This window comes from Dermacentor variabilis, chromosome 11, assembly GCF_050947875.1.
Source record: "Dermacentor variabilis isolate Ectoservices chromosome 11, ASM5094787v1, whole genome shotgun sequence".
Taxonomy (NCBI): Eukaryota; Metazoa; Arthropoda; class Arachnida; order Ixodida; family Ixodidae; genus Dermacentor; species Dermacentor variabilis.
In genome coordinates, this window is record NC_134578.1 from 82,777,529 (window position 1) to 82,794,097 (window position 16,569).

Below are 16,569 nucleotides of genomic sequence, written 5' to 3' on the forward strand. Positions count from 1 at the left end.
ACCCAAGTTGTTTGTTTGGAAACATACCCAGTAGCAGCTGCCATGGTGGCTTAGTGCCTACGGTGTCGCGCTGCTAAGCACGAGGTCTCGGGATCAAATCCCGGTCACGGCGGCCGCATTTAGATGTGGGCGAAATGCAAAAAATTCAGTGCACTTGCAATCTCTGAAGAAGGATGACGAGCGAAGCTTTGAATGTGGGCCTTTTCATAGCGAAGTGCACCTCCGCCGCGGGTCGGCCCAGCGTTGCACTATTCGGTATCGGCCCACGTATGAGGAGTGCTTGACGCCTGCTTCACCTCCGCCGCGGGTCGGCCTGGAAGGTGCTGAGTCGTGCTCCCTAAAGGGCTGCAGAAAATAGCGCTGGCCCACGTAGGAAAAATTGTGGTCCAGGTCCATGGAGACGTGATTCACCGGAACCTAGCCCTAAACAGCTTCGCTGTAAAAATGCCCCACGTGGGCTACTCGGAAACCTACGCAGTGCCACATGTTTTTGCCGGTACCCATTGGCTCAAGTTGTCTGTTTGGAAACATACCAACAGGCGCATGCTCACTCTCACATAAACAATGTCCCAAGTTGTTTCTTTGGAAGCATAACCAATTGCACATGCCTGGTTGTACATGCCCAGTGACCCAAATTGTTTGGTAAGGAATATACCCAGTAGTACATGCCCATTTGGAAAATAGACAGTGGCCCAAGTTGTTAATTCGGGGAACATGCCCAGTGGCACACACCCACTCGGACACAAACAGCGGCCCAAGTTCTTTGTTTAGAAACATACCCAATAGTATATGCCCACTTCCACGTTAAAAAACATCACTCAAGTTCTTTCTTTGGAAACATACGCAGTGGCACATGTCCAGTTTCACACAAAAATGGCCCACGTTGACTATTAGGAAATCTACACAGTGCCACATGCGTTTGCGTGCTTGCTGTATAGTGTGCTGTGTAGTCTATTCAGAAACATACCAAACGGCGCGTGCCCACTTGCGCATACCCAGTGATCCAAGCTGTTCGGTAACATACTCAGTGGCGCATACCCATTTGCACATACCCAGTGACCAAAGCTGTTTGTTCAGTAGCATACCCAGTCGCACAATCCCACTTGCGCATGCCCAGTGCCCAAGTTCTCTATTTGGAAACATACCCAATGGCACATACCCACTTGCCCATAAGGAGAGGTCCAAGTTGTCTATTCGCAAACATGCGCAATGTCACATGCTGTTGCACACTGCCAGTGGCCCAAGCTGTCAATTTGGAAATACTATATCCTGTGTCACATACTCATTTGCACGTATAACATACCCAGCAGTACATGCCCAGTTGCACATACCCAGTGACCCAAGCTCTTTGGGAAACATACCCAGTGCAACGAGCTTATTTTGTGCAGTGGTCACTCGCGTGCTGATATTCCTAAAAAGGAAGAGCTGCTTTCCAAAACACCCTTAAAGAATCACAGTGTAAGTGTCCATATTCGTGTCTGGAGTGGTCTACTAAATGGCGCATTACACCGTGATTCTGGAGTGCGTAGCTTCGGATCAGCATTTTCGTTATCTACTATTTTTACAAAATTTTGAAACATTTTTTAGGACATTCTGTAAGGACATCATTGTACTTTCTGAATGCAGTGGACGACAATAGCTCATTGGCTATTTTTGTACCTTTACGTAATCGTATAGCATTTTCATAGTACGTACTTCCACCATTGCATTGGGGATCATTTATGAAATAACAAAGAAAGCTTGATGTGTTCTAGCTGCCATTAGCATTATGGCGTCATAAAATGCATAGTTTTAAACGAGGATTTATTACTTCGGAGTTGCGTCATAATAAGGAATACAACGCCACCTTGCGTGCTGGCTATGCCAATTGGGCAAATATTCCACGGCTTTGGGACAGCCTCGTTATCTTGCAATGACTCTAATAAGGTGCAGCTTTAGAGGTTTAATAAAGGAATGAAAATATAGGGTGGTCATTCCCACTTCAACCACAAGCACGAGTTAGAGAAACAAAGACACCTACGACCTACTTAAATGAATTGTAGAAAGCATATTCTTACAATATACGCGTGTAGAGTCTTAATACGGTATACATATTGGACATTTCTGACCAAGCTGTATAATGGCACAGTATTGTTGTGCCGTAGAAGGGTAGGTTTTGTAAACAGGCGAAAACTAGTTCTTTCCTCTATCATTTATCCTATGTCGAATGTCCAGGAACGTGACCTGAGCGTGCTTTAGAACTTTTCAGAATTTTCCTGATTGGAACGAGAATGTCTCAACTTTACTGCAGGCCTAGTTGCACAAATGTATTGAAAAAGTATGTCAGCTGCTCAGACACTGAATGCATCATTGCGCGCACTTGCGCTTTGTTCGAAAAAAGACACTGTTTTATTGCAGGATCAAAATATGCTCAGAAGCAGCTCCGTAGAATACGTATTATGCCATGAGCGCACTCGATAAGTACGCTATGAAACGCCAACGTTAAGGATAGAATCACTTCGCGCAGCCGTTGAATCTGTTGTAGTTCTAATAGCTCATTCCATAGCCCCGTTCGTTTTCTTGTGTCGGCAATCGGGAGTTGGCTGGACAGCCAGGCAAATATTTGTGAACAATGATGACATTAAAGCGAGGATGCTGCTCGATGTCGTATGCGACTAACAGCGCCAATTAATTGCGAAACTGCATAAATATTTGAGTGGCCAGCGAGGAACGGGTGCCAAAGAAATGAGCAACATGCGGTGCCTATCAAGTTCAAACCGCTCACATATGTTATTTCGGCTATCATTTCTATGCGGCCCGTTTCTGTGGTCACAGCTTACGAAGGCTGTGTCACTGCGTCGCAGCATATCTCTCTGGGCTCACCTTTAGGGAACACCCACGTGATGAGTATGACAAGCAGGCTATAGCCAATTTGAAAGATGACGCACGATACGGTCACCAGACCCGCGTTCGTTCCCTGGGCTCCATTTCCTTCTATGAGAAACACTGGAATAGCGATGGCAATTTCAATGAGGCCGATGATCAGAGCCGTCAGAAAGTGGCCCAAGAAGAACTCGGCATCAGTTAGCCCCATTACACCTTGGTGTTCCTGAAAAATGTAACGAAAAATTAGAGTTCTCATTGAAGCATTGTAGATAGCGTGGGTTCATCATATGACACATATTCTGTTCTATATCGCTCCGTATAATATGAACGTATTGCATGCCTCTCTTCACGCACGCTAGAAAGAATATCTGCATAAAAAAATTAAGGAGGAAGATATGTTTCCCGAGAAATAAATGACATTGGTAATATATTACTGCGAAGAAAAGGTTTGTCTTTTGCAACTTTTAATTGTTATAAACCTTTCATGTGTGAGTAGCTAGCTGATTAAGAAGGTGTTTGAAGTACTTAGGTCTTAGTAAATTATTGCTTGCGCAATTTTTTTAAAACTTAGCATTTGCTGAACTGTGATGAAAAGCGCGTGTCATTGCTTGATTAAGGAATCGTCTATTCTTCATCATGTATTTTGTTCTACTAATATTCGCACGTGACTAGTGTTTGTACCTCACGAGGTGCAGACCCCACCAAGCGGCATCTTCGAGTTTGTAGCCTGTAGCATAAGCATGTGTAATTTTCGATGCTGAACAGGGCAATTTGATCTAATTAAGCCGCCTCTTCCTTTTTTTTATGAATTCAACTGATAACGTCTTGGCATAGTGCACGGGTCTAGCTCATAAATAAGCATTGTAGCCAAGTTTAATCCTCGGCTTCTCGTCACCCCCTTTTGTCAAGTGTAATCATTGAATTTTATTCCAATACTAATCAAACTAAGTGAGCGCGCTTGTACGCCAGCCACGTTGTAATAACGTTACCGTGCCTGATGGGCCCATGTGGGTTTTTCAAAAGATTTAGAAGCGTTGCAAAGGTCAAGGCGCATATAATTCATAACGTTTAACTTTATTTGTTATATTTCGATCTCTTTCGTTGCAAGAATACGAAGAGATTGTATTGAATTAGAATTTCAATCCGGTTATAAATATTGGCTACAGGAAACTGTACCAGAGTAGAATAGTTGTTGGGGCAGTTGGCATGTGTTAAACTAATCTGGAGTTTGATAATAACAAGACTGAAAGCAAGAAGTTAACGAAACATTTCTATTGTTCCCGCGCTTTGCTTTAATAAGGGACCGAAAGCAAAGGGACAGCAATGGCAAATAATATGGGTTGCATAAAGCCACAGTGAAGTCCTTTTGGTGATTTTCTGGAAAAATTACTTATTCCCGAACCTTTCTATGCTAGAATTGTTTTCAAAACTTTCAGAAGCTTCCATTTTCTGCCTTAACTCTAGGACTAGGTAAATTCCACTAGAAGTTCTGGAAGATTAACGATACATAGCACAGGCATGGGTCATCGTGGAGTACTGCTTCAAGAAATTCTTGCACTTTTCTCTAGAGAGGAACGCGTGTTCATTTAAGCATTGTATGTCAACACCGTCGAAATAGCATGTATATACCTTTACAGCTTGAGAGTACACATACCACGATAAGGTGTTGTGACAGAACAGGTTACAGGCGCTGTGATATCATAGAGCGCCTGTGACATGTCCTGTGTGTCTTCTTTGTAATTGCGTCTTCGCACCACATTATGTCTGGAAGATTTCGGGCTCTCGGACAACGAGCAAATCGCAATAACAAGGTTTCGGAAAGTTCTCTCCCGATTTTCGAGCTAGCAATGGCGTTTAGAGGCTTATGACAACACCTTAGGGGAGTACCTGCGCGTTCGACACGGGGAGATTGTTGAAGGGCCACAACTGGATCTGACAAAAGTTTATTACATGCCACACAGGAAAGTGATCCGAGGGCGCGTACTAGCCACAAAAGTCAGGATCGTTTTCAACTCTTCTTTGAACACCATAGGGTGCAGCTCATTAGATGAATGTTTCGGAAGTGTGAAAACCTTTAATAGTATTTGGTAAACTGACCACATAGCTTTCCTAGCTGACATCAAGAAAGTATTTCTTCAAATCTCTATCGCAGAGAAAGGTAGAGACACCGTTCGATTCCTCTGGTTTGGAGAAAACACAGCGTTTCTCAGTAGAGGAGCGTCAGTAATTGAGAGAGACGCGAGTGGCCATTCGCAGTGACGTGTATCTCCCTGCTTCTGACGACAACTATACTCCACTATCTAAAGAGTGTGCCTTCAAGCAAAGCCAGCACCGCGAAACTTCTTAGCGAGACTTTCTAGTAGGATGACTTAGTGGCTGGAGCAGACTCAATGAAGAGAGACTTTAAGTCTGCCGAGAAGCCAAAAGAGTTTGTGCAGGAGGTAGGCATGACGCTACGGAAATGCACGTACGACCAATTAAGATGAAATGATTAACACATTTGAGCAGGCGAAGCAGTCGGCAGGCAAGCAACTAACTCTCTTCCTCGAGACAAGCGTGGAAGAACTTGGAATTGCATGGAATCAGCGCACGGATGCTTTCACTTTTTCTGTGAGTAGACCTCTCGAATAAATGAAATCTGAGGCTAAGCGTGTCGTTCTTCGGGCTGCATCACAGGTATTCGAACGAACGGGGTTGGGTGCACCATTCACCATTGCGATAAGGATCTTCTTCCAGGAGTTATGGACTCGTGGGATAGGCTGGTATGAGCATGTACCTCAACGTATGCAAGAAGATTGGCATGAATAGGTGCGCCATCTACTAGTCTTGCAGAGCGTTTCCGTACCGCGTTATCTTGTAAACGGAACGAAATTATCCAGAGTGCTAGGGGCTCCCATAATTTGTGACGCAAGCCTTCGGGCATGGAAGAAAAGCGAAAGTGATGTTGATCAACTTCAGCAAGGAGTTCAAGTACGTCAAGAAGGGCACGATGTTCGCATACATAGAGGAAATTGAACCCAGCAATGCGTTCGTCCTTTTAGATTCTGCCGCATTTACCCCGTCGATCATAGTGCCCGAACCAGATTTCGACATAGAACCAAGTCTCCCCAAGAGTAAGCAGCAAGAGCTCAGAAATCTTCTCCGACGACAAAAAGACTGCTTTTCGACGTCATCGAGGTTTCGACGAACACCACGTTGCAAAGCATTCCACAATAACTGAAGAGTGCACCCGATCACTCCGCCAGAGCCATTACCGAGTTTCGACGCAAGAACGTGAAGCTATAAGAGAAGAAGTCGACGACATGCTGCTCGACGACATCATCCAGCCTTCAAAAAGCCCTTGGGCATCTTCTGTAGTCTTGGCGAAGAAAAAATTACCGACGATTACGTTACTTCCTAATGCGAAATTTGAGCGCAGCAAATAAGCTGTTTCACCTTTTGGATAGATTGAGGCAGAGAAATCGAGCAACACATGTATGCGCTATCACATAATTTTTTTTTATTTTTCACACGTATTCCTTTAACAAAGACTCCACTAACAGTTCTTGACAGTCATGAAGGAAGCTTTGTGGTCGGAGAAATAGACTGATATATGTTCGACTTGGTACACCAATGCTTGATTCTCAAAGACGAGATCTATACAAGTGCCTCGCGAGGTTGTCACAGCCGTGGGGGAAGCAGAGGCTAAGCGCCGCCGCCGAGAAGACCCTGCCGTTCGCGCCGCCGAAGCGGAGGCTCATCGCCGCCGTCGAGAGCAACCAGCAGTAAGCGAGGCTGAAGCAGAAGCTCATCGCCGCCGCCGAGAAGACCCTGCAGTTCGCGCCGCCGAAGCGGAGGCTCATCGCCGCCGTCGAGAGCAACCAGCAGTAAGCGGAAGCGGAGGGGGGCGGCGTGTACACCCAGCGGCAAACGATGGGGGCAGAAGCGCGCGCAGCAAGCGGACAACACGATAAAGGGAGGAGGGAAGAGATAGCAGCGACTGACTGATGCCGCTGACGGCGATAGTGAGTCAACCCCAGCTATCCGCCACACAAGAACAGGAGGGGGGGACCCTTTCCTCCTCTTTCTGCATGGCGGCGACGGTGTTCTATGCAGTCACGTTATCTTGACTCTCTAGCGGCGTCAGCGGCATCCAGCGGTATCAGTCGGTCGCTGCTAGCGCTGGGGGGATGAAAGGGGGGCGGAGCTGGTTACGAGGCCGACGACGACGCCGACGACGACGACGACGCGAAACCCAGGAACGGACGCCAAAGAGCTGCGCTCTAAAAGGATGGAACGCTGAGTTTCTGTGTCGATTATCGTCGACTGAGCGAGATCACCAAGACGGACGTGTCCACCCTCCCACGGATGGACGACGCATTTGATCGGCTCTGCAACGCTAAATACTTCTCGTCGATGGATCTCAAGAGTGGCTACTGTCAAATAGAAGTCGACGAGAAGGACCGGGACAAAACCGCCTTCATCATGCCAGATGGCCTCTACAAGTTCCAGGTCATGCCATTCGGACTGTGCTCGGCGCCTGCAACGTTCCAGCGCGTCAGGGACACGGTGTTAGCAGGATTGAAGTGGCAGACTTTCTTGATTACTTAGATGACGTCGTCGTCTTCGCTGAAAATTTGGACGATCACCTTAGGCGGCTTGCGACAGCACTAGAGGCCATCAAGTCATCAGGGCTCACTCTGAAGCCGGAAAAGTGCAGCTTCGCTTACGATGAGCGTCTATTCCTGGGCCACGTCATCAGCAAATCTGGAGTCCACCCAGACCCACAGAAAACAGCTGGCATCACAAAGTTCCAGCAGCCTGTCGACAAGAAGGCAGTGCGTAGATTCCTTGGCATGTGTGTCTATTACAGGCGCTTTGTCAATGACTTTTCACGCATCACTGAGCCGTTGACACATGTAACCAAATGTGATGTCGAGTTCAAGTGGGAAACGCCGCAGGCCGACGCATTTCAAAAACTCAAACGACACGTGCAGTCGCCACCGGTACTTGCGCATTTCGACGAGGACGCCGATACAGAAATCCACACTAATGCCAGTAGCCTAGGCCTCGGCGCCGTCCTAGTCCAGAGGAAAGACGGTTTTGAATGGGTGATAGCTTACGCTAGCTGGTCACTATCTAAAGCGGAAGGCAACTATTCAACGACCGAAAACGAATGCCTCGCCATCATTTCGGCTACAGCGAAATTCCACTCTTACCTATATGACAGACGGGCAGTCTCCTCAGCGATTATCGCGCGTTGTGGTGGCTAGCGAAAGTACCCTTCAGGACGCCTGATGCGGTGAAGCCTCAGAGCGAGGATTGTCTTCGTTCTCGCTCCAAAACGGCCTACTCGTAACGAAGAATTTCTCGTCAGTCCGGGCCAACTACCTTCTTGTTGTCCCCTCAGCGCTGCGTCCAGAAGTATACTGCACGCCCTACATGACGATCCGACCGCTGGGCACCCCGACTCTCCCGGACACTGTTGAGGATACAGGAAAGGTATTACTGGCCGGGTCTGACCGCCGACGTCGCCCATTACAAGACATGCCGAGACTGTCAGCGACGCATCACACCACCGACAAGGCCAGCAGGATTACTACAGCCGATCGAGCCTTGCCGACCATTTCATCTCATGGGGATAGATTTTTTTGGATCCTTTCCGCCATCAACATCCGGAGATAAGTGGATCGTCGTGGCAACGGACTACCTCGCCCGCTTCGTTGGAACAAAAGCTATGCCGAAAGGTAGTGCAGCCGAAGTGGCGAAGTTCTTCGTCAAGAACATCCTGCTGTGACATGGCGCCCCAGAAGACTTCATCACCGACAGAGAAACGGCCTTTACAGCGGAGCTCACCCAAGCCATTCTGCAATCAAGACACGCCACAGGAAGACAACTGCCTACCACCGGCTGACGAATGGTTTTACGGAGCGCCTGGATAAGACCCTCGCCGACATGCTGGTTATGTACTTCGACGTCGAACGCAAGACCTGGGATGCCATCCTGTCGTACGTAACCTTCGCTTACAACAAGGCAGTGCAAGAAACAATACAGATCACGCCGTTCAAGCTGGTTTACAGCAGGAACCCGACGACGACTCTTGACGCCATGCTGCCACACGTCACCGACCAAGAGAATCTTGACGTCGCCACCTATTTCCAGCGCGTCGAAGAAGCCCGACAGCTCAACCGCCTGCAGATGAAGAACCAGCAGAGGACCGACAGCCGACACTACAACCTTCGATGACATTAGGTCGTGTACCAGCCCGGTGACCATATTTGGGTTTGGACCCCGATACACCAACGAGGACTCAGTGAAAAACTACTGCGACGCTATTTCAGGCCCTACAAGATCATCCGACGCATTGGCACAGTCGACTATGAGGTTGTGCCAGACGGCATTTCGCTATACCAGCGGCGACGCTCACGACCTGAAGTACTCCATGTTGCGCGACTTAAGCCGCTCTTGCAGCGCTAACGAACTTTGGGACTTCGTGTAGATGCACTTTGGACTTTTTCTTTAGACTGAGTCGCTTTGAACTATGTTTCTTTCTTGTTTTGTTACTTTTGTTTAATAAGTGTCCTCTTGGGTTTCGCTCTCTTGTTATCTTGGTAGCATCGGGACGATGCTCTCTGAGAGGGGGGCATTGACACGTAGACTTGTTTATCTTTTACGGGTGAGCGCTTTTCACCGTCACTACTACGTGACAATATTTTATTTTTTAAGGAACAAAGAAAGACTGAAAGACATAGGAAGACATGTCGTGCATAGTTCTGAATGGCGTATATGTGAAGAAAGCTTTAAGGCCACTTGTACTCACCGCAGTGCCGGTCGAAAACTCGTACTGTATTGCATTCATTCGTCTGATGAGAGAAATCAGGAATCCGGCAGAAATTGCACGTTGGAGAAGGTATTCATAACTATTTTCATGCCCCGCAAACACCCAGCCGGGCATGTTGTCAATCATAAGCTGGACCACACACAAAAAAAATAACTGATTAGTGTAATTGCGGAACCAGGAGAACCGCTAACCATAACACGTCGCAACCTTCTTTAATGTTGCCTTAGTCAAAAATGAATTCAGCAAGTAGGAATGGCACGTTTAGCCTCTAAACGGTACCATGTCATTAGTTTCGGCAGACTAGATACAGACATGGACAAGTTGAACATACAAAACTAACATTTGTAATCAAAGAAAAATCATACAAAACACCCCAAAGCACACAGACACTGCGCACGCAGTAGGGGCATTTAAACTACAGAATATATACAGTCGTACTCGGGAAGTCCTGAACGCTCGGATTCGCTTGGGTGACATGTCACGGTCTCGGAGCAATCTCCGCGGCACAAGACATGTCACGTCGTAGGGCGGTCCGCTCCACAGGAAGCGACCTCGTGAGCACTAAATAGCCACTGGTGGATAGCATGGGGCCTGGTGAGTGGCGACGTGTTTATTTATTTATTTATATTTATTTTTATCTATTTATTCATATTACCCTCCAGGCCCCAAAGGAGCATTGGGTAAGGGGGTTACGAAAAAATAACAACAATGAAAGCATATACAGGAACGAACGAGACAAAAATACAGGAAATCCAAAAATCGTTCAGACGCGCGAAAGAAAACTACGTTGGAAAGAAAAAAGAACAGTACGCAAGCGCAGAGCAAATAGAACGGAAGTAGCCATCATTATACAAAATCAAAACGACATTTAAAATTGGAATGGTTCACGAAATTTAACAAGGTCACTTATCGGCAGAATATCGCTAGGGAGATTATTGCATAATTCTATGACGCGTGGCAAGGAGGCATTGTTGAAAGACTGTGTGCGGCCAAAATTACGCCTGAAACTGAGGTGATTATGATGTCCACCAGATATGCGCGAAGGATTTTCAAGCGAGAGACGACTAGACCACGAATCGTAAAAGTACCCATGAAAAAGGCATAGAACAGCAATATAACGGCGGAAATCCAAGTTAATAAACATATTAGTGCGCTTAATTTGACAAATGCTAGATTGACGATTGTAATTGCTTTTTTTATAAAACAGGTAGCACGATTTTTGACGAATTATAACTTATCTACTTCATAATTCATGGCGAGACCAGATCGACGACGCATATTGAAGTTGTAGGCGGACAAAGGTTTGTTAGGCCAGTTGTCGACAGAATGGCAGATGGAGATTGATGAAGATGCCGACATAAAAATCCCAGGGGGATGCTATTGAGATAGCAAGTATACTGTTAGGGTTGGCGTCTGACACCACGTGGCGACAGGTCATTCACCCGACCTTCCCTGAACAAGATCCCACGTGCACCGGAGGGGTCATTCACCCGACCTTCTCTGAACCGGAGCCCACGTGCACCGTAGGGGTCATTCACCGGACCGGATTTGTCGCTGAGAGGATCGACCTCTCCTGCCCGTGCTTGGTATTGCAGGAGGAGGGGCCCTCTCTCCGTGCCTGTCACGTGTCATCGATGGAAGCAAGATCCCGCCCACACTTGTGTAGAGAGCTATTTAAGGGGCTCCGAAATGTACTTTGAGATACTTCTTACTTGAGACTTCATACTTCATGCTTTCCTTATTTTCTTTCAACTACCTTAGAATAAACCGTGCAAGTTTCGCACTAGCAAATCGTCTCGCCCCTGCTTGGTCGCCATGATCTACCGGATGCCTGCAGCCCGCCGACAACGCCACGCTACCCAATAAGTAATGTCGGTCGAGCTTCGTTAGGCAGGCGCCGCTACTTCTCGGCAGCAGTACGGTACGCTACCCTGGAGTACGCAACAATACGGACACTCCATGCGCATTTTCGACGTCGCCGCCGTCGTCTTGATGTTCCGTATAAACACTAAGGGCGATGACACCGTCGCCGAGCACCGTATGCTGTATGTGCAGGTAAAAGCGTGCGAGGGTGAGGAGACAATCGCGGAGCAATCTCACGCGCGTAGAGGAGGAAAACGGAGAGGAAGCGCGCCGTCTTCCGTCTGGCGCATGGTACCGGGGCGGAAGAGAGGGGTGGAGGCGCGGCACTTCGGCAGCAACCACATATGGCGCGGCCTTTTATCGTGAAAGCGATCTGCTTTGGGGACACAGTCTAAGTGCTCCGACGGCTCGTAGTTTTGCGTGTGCCATGTTCTCGCCACTCTGTTTGCTTTGAAGCGACAGACAGCACGAAGGTCACTTCGCTCGCTGCTGCTACCGCGCTTCCTCACGCCAGCGTATTGAGAGTGAGTGTCCGCAGTCATCAAGTGTGGTGTGTTCATGTCTGCCTGCGCGCGCTGCCACCATGCTTGTTAACTTAGTAAGCGAATGTTTACGAGTTTACACGGCTGTCAAAACTACTATCCTTACTTTGTATCGCTGTGTATTAATTTGCTATAGCATTGGATGCTTCGCTTTTAGGGCGAAACTGCGACTTTTTTTTCCCTAAGCGCATATCTCAACACGAGCGGACCAGTGGAGATTGTAGTAAAGATGGATGTCAATAAGTAGGCGCCCGGAATTTCGGCGGAACAAATAGCGTACGCCAAGTTGAAGATGATGCTTTTATGGCTGCAATTACGCAGCACTTGGATGTGGTTAGTGTCATTTGCCAACCCTTCCACCACTCATGTACTAGGGGAACGTCCTTTCGCAACGCTAGATTATCATCTTGATTGCTAATATCTCTGTAAATTGAGCAATCGTCCGCTAAGGCTCGTACACTACAAGAATGAACGTGCTTTTGCAAAGGTAGATTATCATCTTGAGCGCTAATAGTTCTGGAAATTGAGCAGTCGTCCGCAAAGGGTCGTATACTAGAGGTTATGTTACTCAGCAAATCAATAATATAAATTAGAAAGGTGAGAGTGCCGATACACTATCTTGGGGAATACCTGATGTGATAATTTTGTATGATAATGCCACATCTTGCAACAGGCGCCGCAGAATTAGAAAGCTGACGAAGACGCGCGCCAGTCCACCTGCCATGCGCCGGCACCTGCTTTGACGGGCGCCATTGAAGAAGCAGATGAAAACCCTCCCACCCACGCGCGGGTGCTTTACGTTTTTCGTGTACTCAGTTTAAGGTTGCAGACTCGAACGTTGCCCTTGACCTCTCGATTGACCGGCACCGGGCATATTACCAACTACGGAACCGTAATGGCCGCTCGGACGCAAAGTCACAACAACTAGCTGTACGGCAGCGATGGGATACGCTACCCTGAGTCCCAACAAGTTCCAGATGAAAATCGGTGACATCTGTGGTGCAACTTGTTGGAAGCGCAATGGTGATTGCGTAGCGCGTGGTGTAATCAGCAGCCGCAGTGACCCGCTTGTTGCCAGGCGTCCAAGAGGAATCGGGTCAAGTAAGTCCAAGCCAACGCGAGAGAAAGGCCCCGCCGGCACGTCGAGCGGTTGAGGGCACCAAAGATGGGGTTTATCGGCGTTGCAATTTCTTGCGCTGCGCAATGTATTTTCGGATGGAGCGGGCAAGGCCTGGCTACAGTAAGCGTCCGCGAATCCGGTCGTAAGTGAGGGAGACGCCGAAGTCACCCGCGGTTGGTAAGTCGTGAAGTTCACGGAGAGCAACCCGACCGCAGGTGCTTGGGAATGGCGAGTAGTAGTGCAGGACTGCAGGGACGAACGTTGCGGTGGTGTAACACACCATCTCGGAGGACAAACAAGAGGTGATTCGGACGGCGACAATTCTAGGCGACCAATGATGGCGCGCAAGGAGGCACCACGGCGTTGCTCGTCGGTGACGTGGAGCAGTCGCGAAACGGGAAAACGCAAGCCTCGGGGTCGGTGTCAGGGAAGCGGCGTGTTTCATCCACTGAACAACGTGGTAGACAGCCTGCGTCTTGATGCAGGCGGGCCGCCTTGTACACTACAGCATAGTAATATTCTTTTAGCCGCACGGCCCAGCTAGCAAGCCGACAGGTAGGATCCTTGTGACGAAAGCCGGCAGAGCGCGGGATGGTGCAGGGTTACAGAGAGGTATGGGCTGTATAAGTAAGGGCGGAATTAGGAAACATCCAGGACGAGATGTAATCGAACAGTTGCGCTCCATTGCCGTAAGCAGCACTGGAGCAGAACTGCTGCTCCAGTGCTGCTCTCAAGCGTTCGTTCGGTCAACAAGGTCAGCTGCATCGTGACTGGCGACGGGGAAGCGGCAAGGCGTTCTTTATCGCCTCGGCACCGCTCGGCCACCAACATGCATTTGTGCCGTCATCCAGCGAGAGCCGACCTTGTTCACCGAACGCACGCTTGAGAAGCAGCACGATACCACAGCGCAAGCGCTCCGTCACGTGGCATTTTTCATATTACAAATAAACAACTCGATCGGTGGTTTCTGAAGGTGCTCTACAAATCGGCCTATCATACTTGAAGTCCTCAGCCAGGAATTAAAAAGTTGGGTAATTAAACTTAATTAGTGAGTAATGGGGGAAAACAAAAACTGCCGGAGTTACTATAGACTATTGCGAACAGTATGCGTTCGGTTAAATTCGCTTTTGACACGCCTTTCATTTTTTTAAATTCGTGGCTCAGGTTACGTGGGACACGCTGTATATGTGTGTGTATATGTACAGGTTGTCCCGACTATCATGCACCAGATTTAAAATATGCAAATGACATGTAGCTAGACAGAACCGAGGAAATGTTGTTTGCCATCGCTTGGAGATACTCGGAGTATGTTTTACATTCCGTACATTTACATAACTACAGTCTTAACTAATCAACTTCTTAAGTATTAGATGAAAAGTGTCAATGAGAAAATTGTAGAGCAACATGAAAAACTCCCGATAGAGCTCCTTGTTGCTCAATACGTGCTGCTTAAAAGTGCCTTTCCGGGCGTGAAAGAAGCCTGTAAATACTCGCAAAATTACTGCTTGACTGGCCGCTCGAGGCACTTCGCGTGTTTATTCTTTGCGTGTTAGACACAGTTTATTCTGCATCTCGGCCTGACAATCATACAAGAACTTGTACAAGAACTTTTACAAGAACTTATACAAGGGCGTCGCTTTCTAATGTCAGTCCCCGACATATATTGCGCGTAAACAGAGCTCCAGCATCAACTACCATTGGCGGCTCGCAGGTTTTTAGCCATTCTGAGAGGGTCGCCTCATCGAATATTGACGCAACGAGCTGCAGTTCATGTTTTGTACCAAAACAGCACGCGTATACTTTTTCAACAACAAAGGCTACTACAACTTGGAGCTGACCAACCCAAAGTTGGGCTAGTGGATTGAAAAGGGTGTGCTGTGGTTTGCCAAAGTGATTGGCTTGCTCAAAGGCATCATCCTAATATTTACTTCATCAAACCTAATGCTTGCTGCAATATCGCAAAGATTCTCTTTTTTCTGTTTGGTTCAAAAATTGCGGCACAACATTGCACGCGAAAAGTGGCGAATTCCCTGCAAGGAACATCATTGCACTTGTCGATGGTGTAATAAGAGGCGATCACGAGTGCCGTGAGAACTATTTGTCGGTATTAGTAGTCTCTGTCCTCGTTTTCGGGCTATGCACACGGGGGTGCCCTGCGCTCTGCGGCAGCACCCGAACGATGATGGTACCAGCAATAAACGAGTGCCGCGTTTCGGCATCAGTCAGCGGTTCGTGAACGGGGATCGAGAGCGGCAGCTGGTGCGACGCGTTTAGGAACTTGAGCACGAGCCGCGGCCTCCATTTCGATAGGTTTGCGATGACATTGAATCGAAAAGGTCCCGGAGGTTGTTGATGTCCTGCCACAGTTTCCGCGGTTTCGCTACGCGAGTTTGGCAGACTGAAACGGGCAGTGAGGCGGAACCGCAGCAAACGTCATGAACGAGCGCCGATGAAACAGCTGGTGCGGCAGGAGATAGTCCGGCAACTTTCACGATTTCGTCAGTTTGGACAGCCAAAGCCAGCTGGGAGAGGTCTGCCACTGTGGCTAGGATCATCTGCGCGGGCGCTGGTAGTCGCGGCCGAGAAAGAGGTCCCGAAGAAGCTGCTGGTAAAATGTTGCTGCTGATGTACCTCCTAACAAGGGTTTCATGTGTTCGAGAAGTAGTCTAGATCGGCGGCCACCGACTTACTTCCCGGAAACAAGCTGTTGCAGACGCTGTCGCGTCCGGTCAGCATGATACGTTCCAGGACTACTGCCTTGACAGCGTCCTACTCGTTTGTCGCGCGTGGGTTGGAGAGGACGTCGAACACTGGATGTGGACATAGCGAACACCTGGACAGGTGATGCGGAGTAGGTGGAACAATTCTTCAGCTTACTCGATCAGACTTCAGGATTTTGCGTTCAGAAAGGGCAAAATCGAACAATGATTGCTTGAGCTGCCGGTGAAGTTGGCGTGGTTGAGAATCGGGGTAGCGTTTAGGCAACGAATCCTTCATGGCATATGGATGAGTACGGAGTAGAAGAACAAGTAGAAGTGATAGGGAACTGGTTTATCATAGGTTATTCACATATTGAAAGAAGTCGTCAGGTTCTAGTGAGAGCTCACACATGTCTGCAAACGCCAGCACACGTCAGCATACCTCTCTGCACCAAGGGCTCGCTTTTAAAACGTTCTGCTTCCCTAGTTGCCTACGCAAGCGAATTGGATGACCTTGTTGCGGCCAATCGGAGGTGTCGCATAGTTCACAGAACTCCATCTCCGATATCCAACCTTCAAAGCAAGGACGAGACAATCTGGAAACAGATATCGTTCGCGCTCCTTGCACGAAACAGTTCACGCTCGTTACCGCCTCCAAAG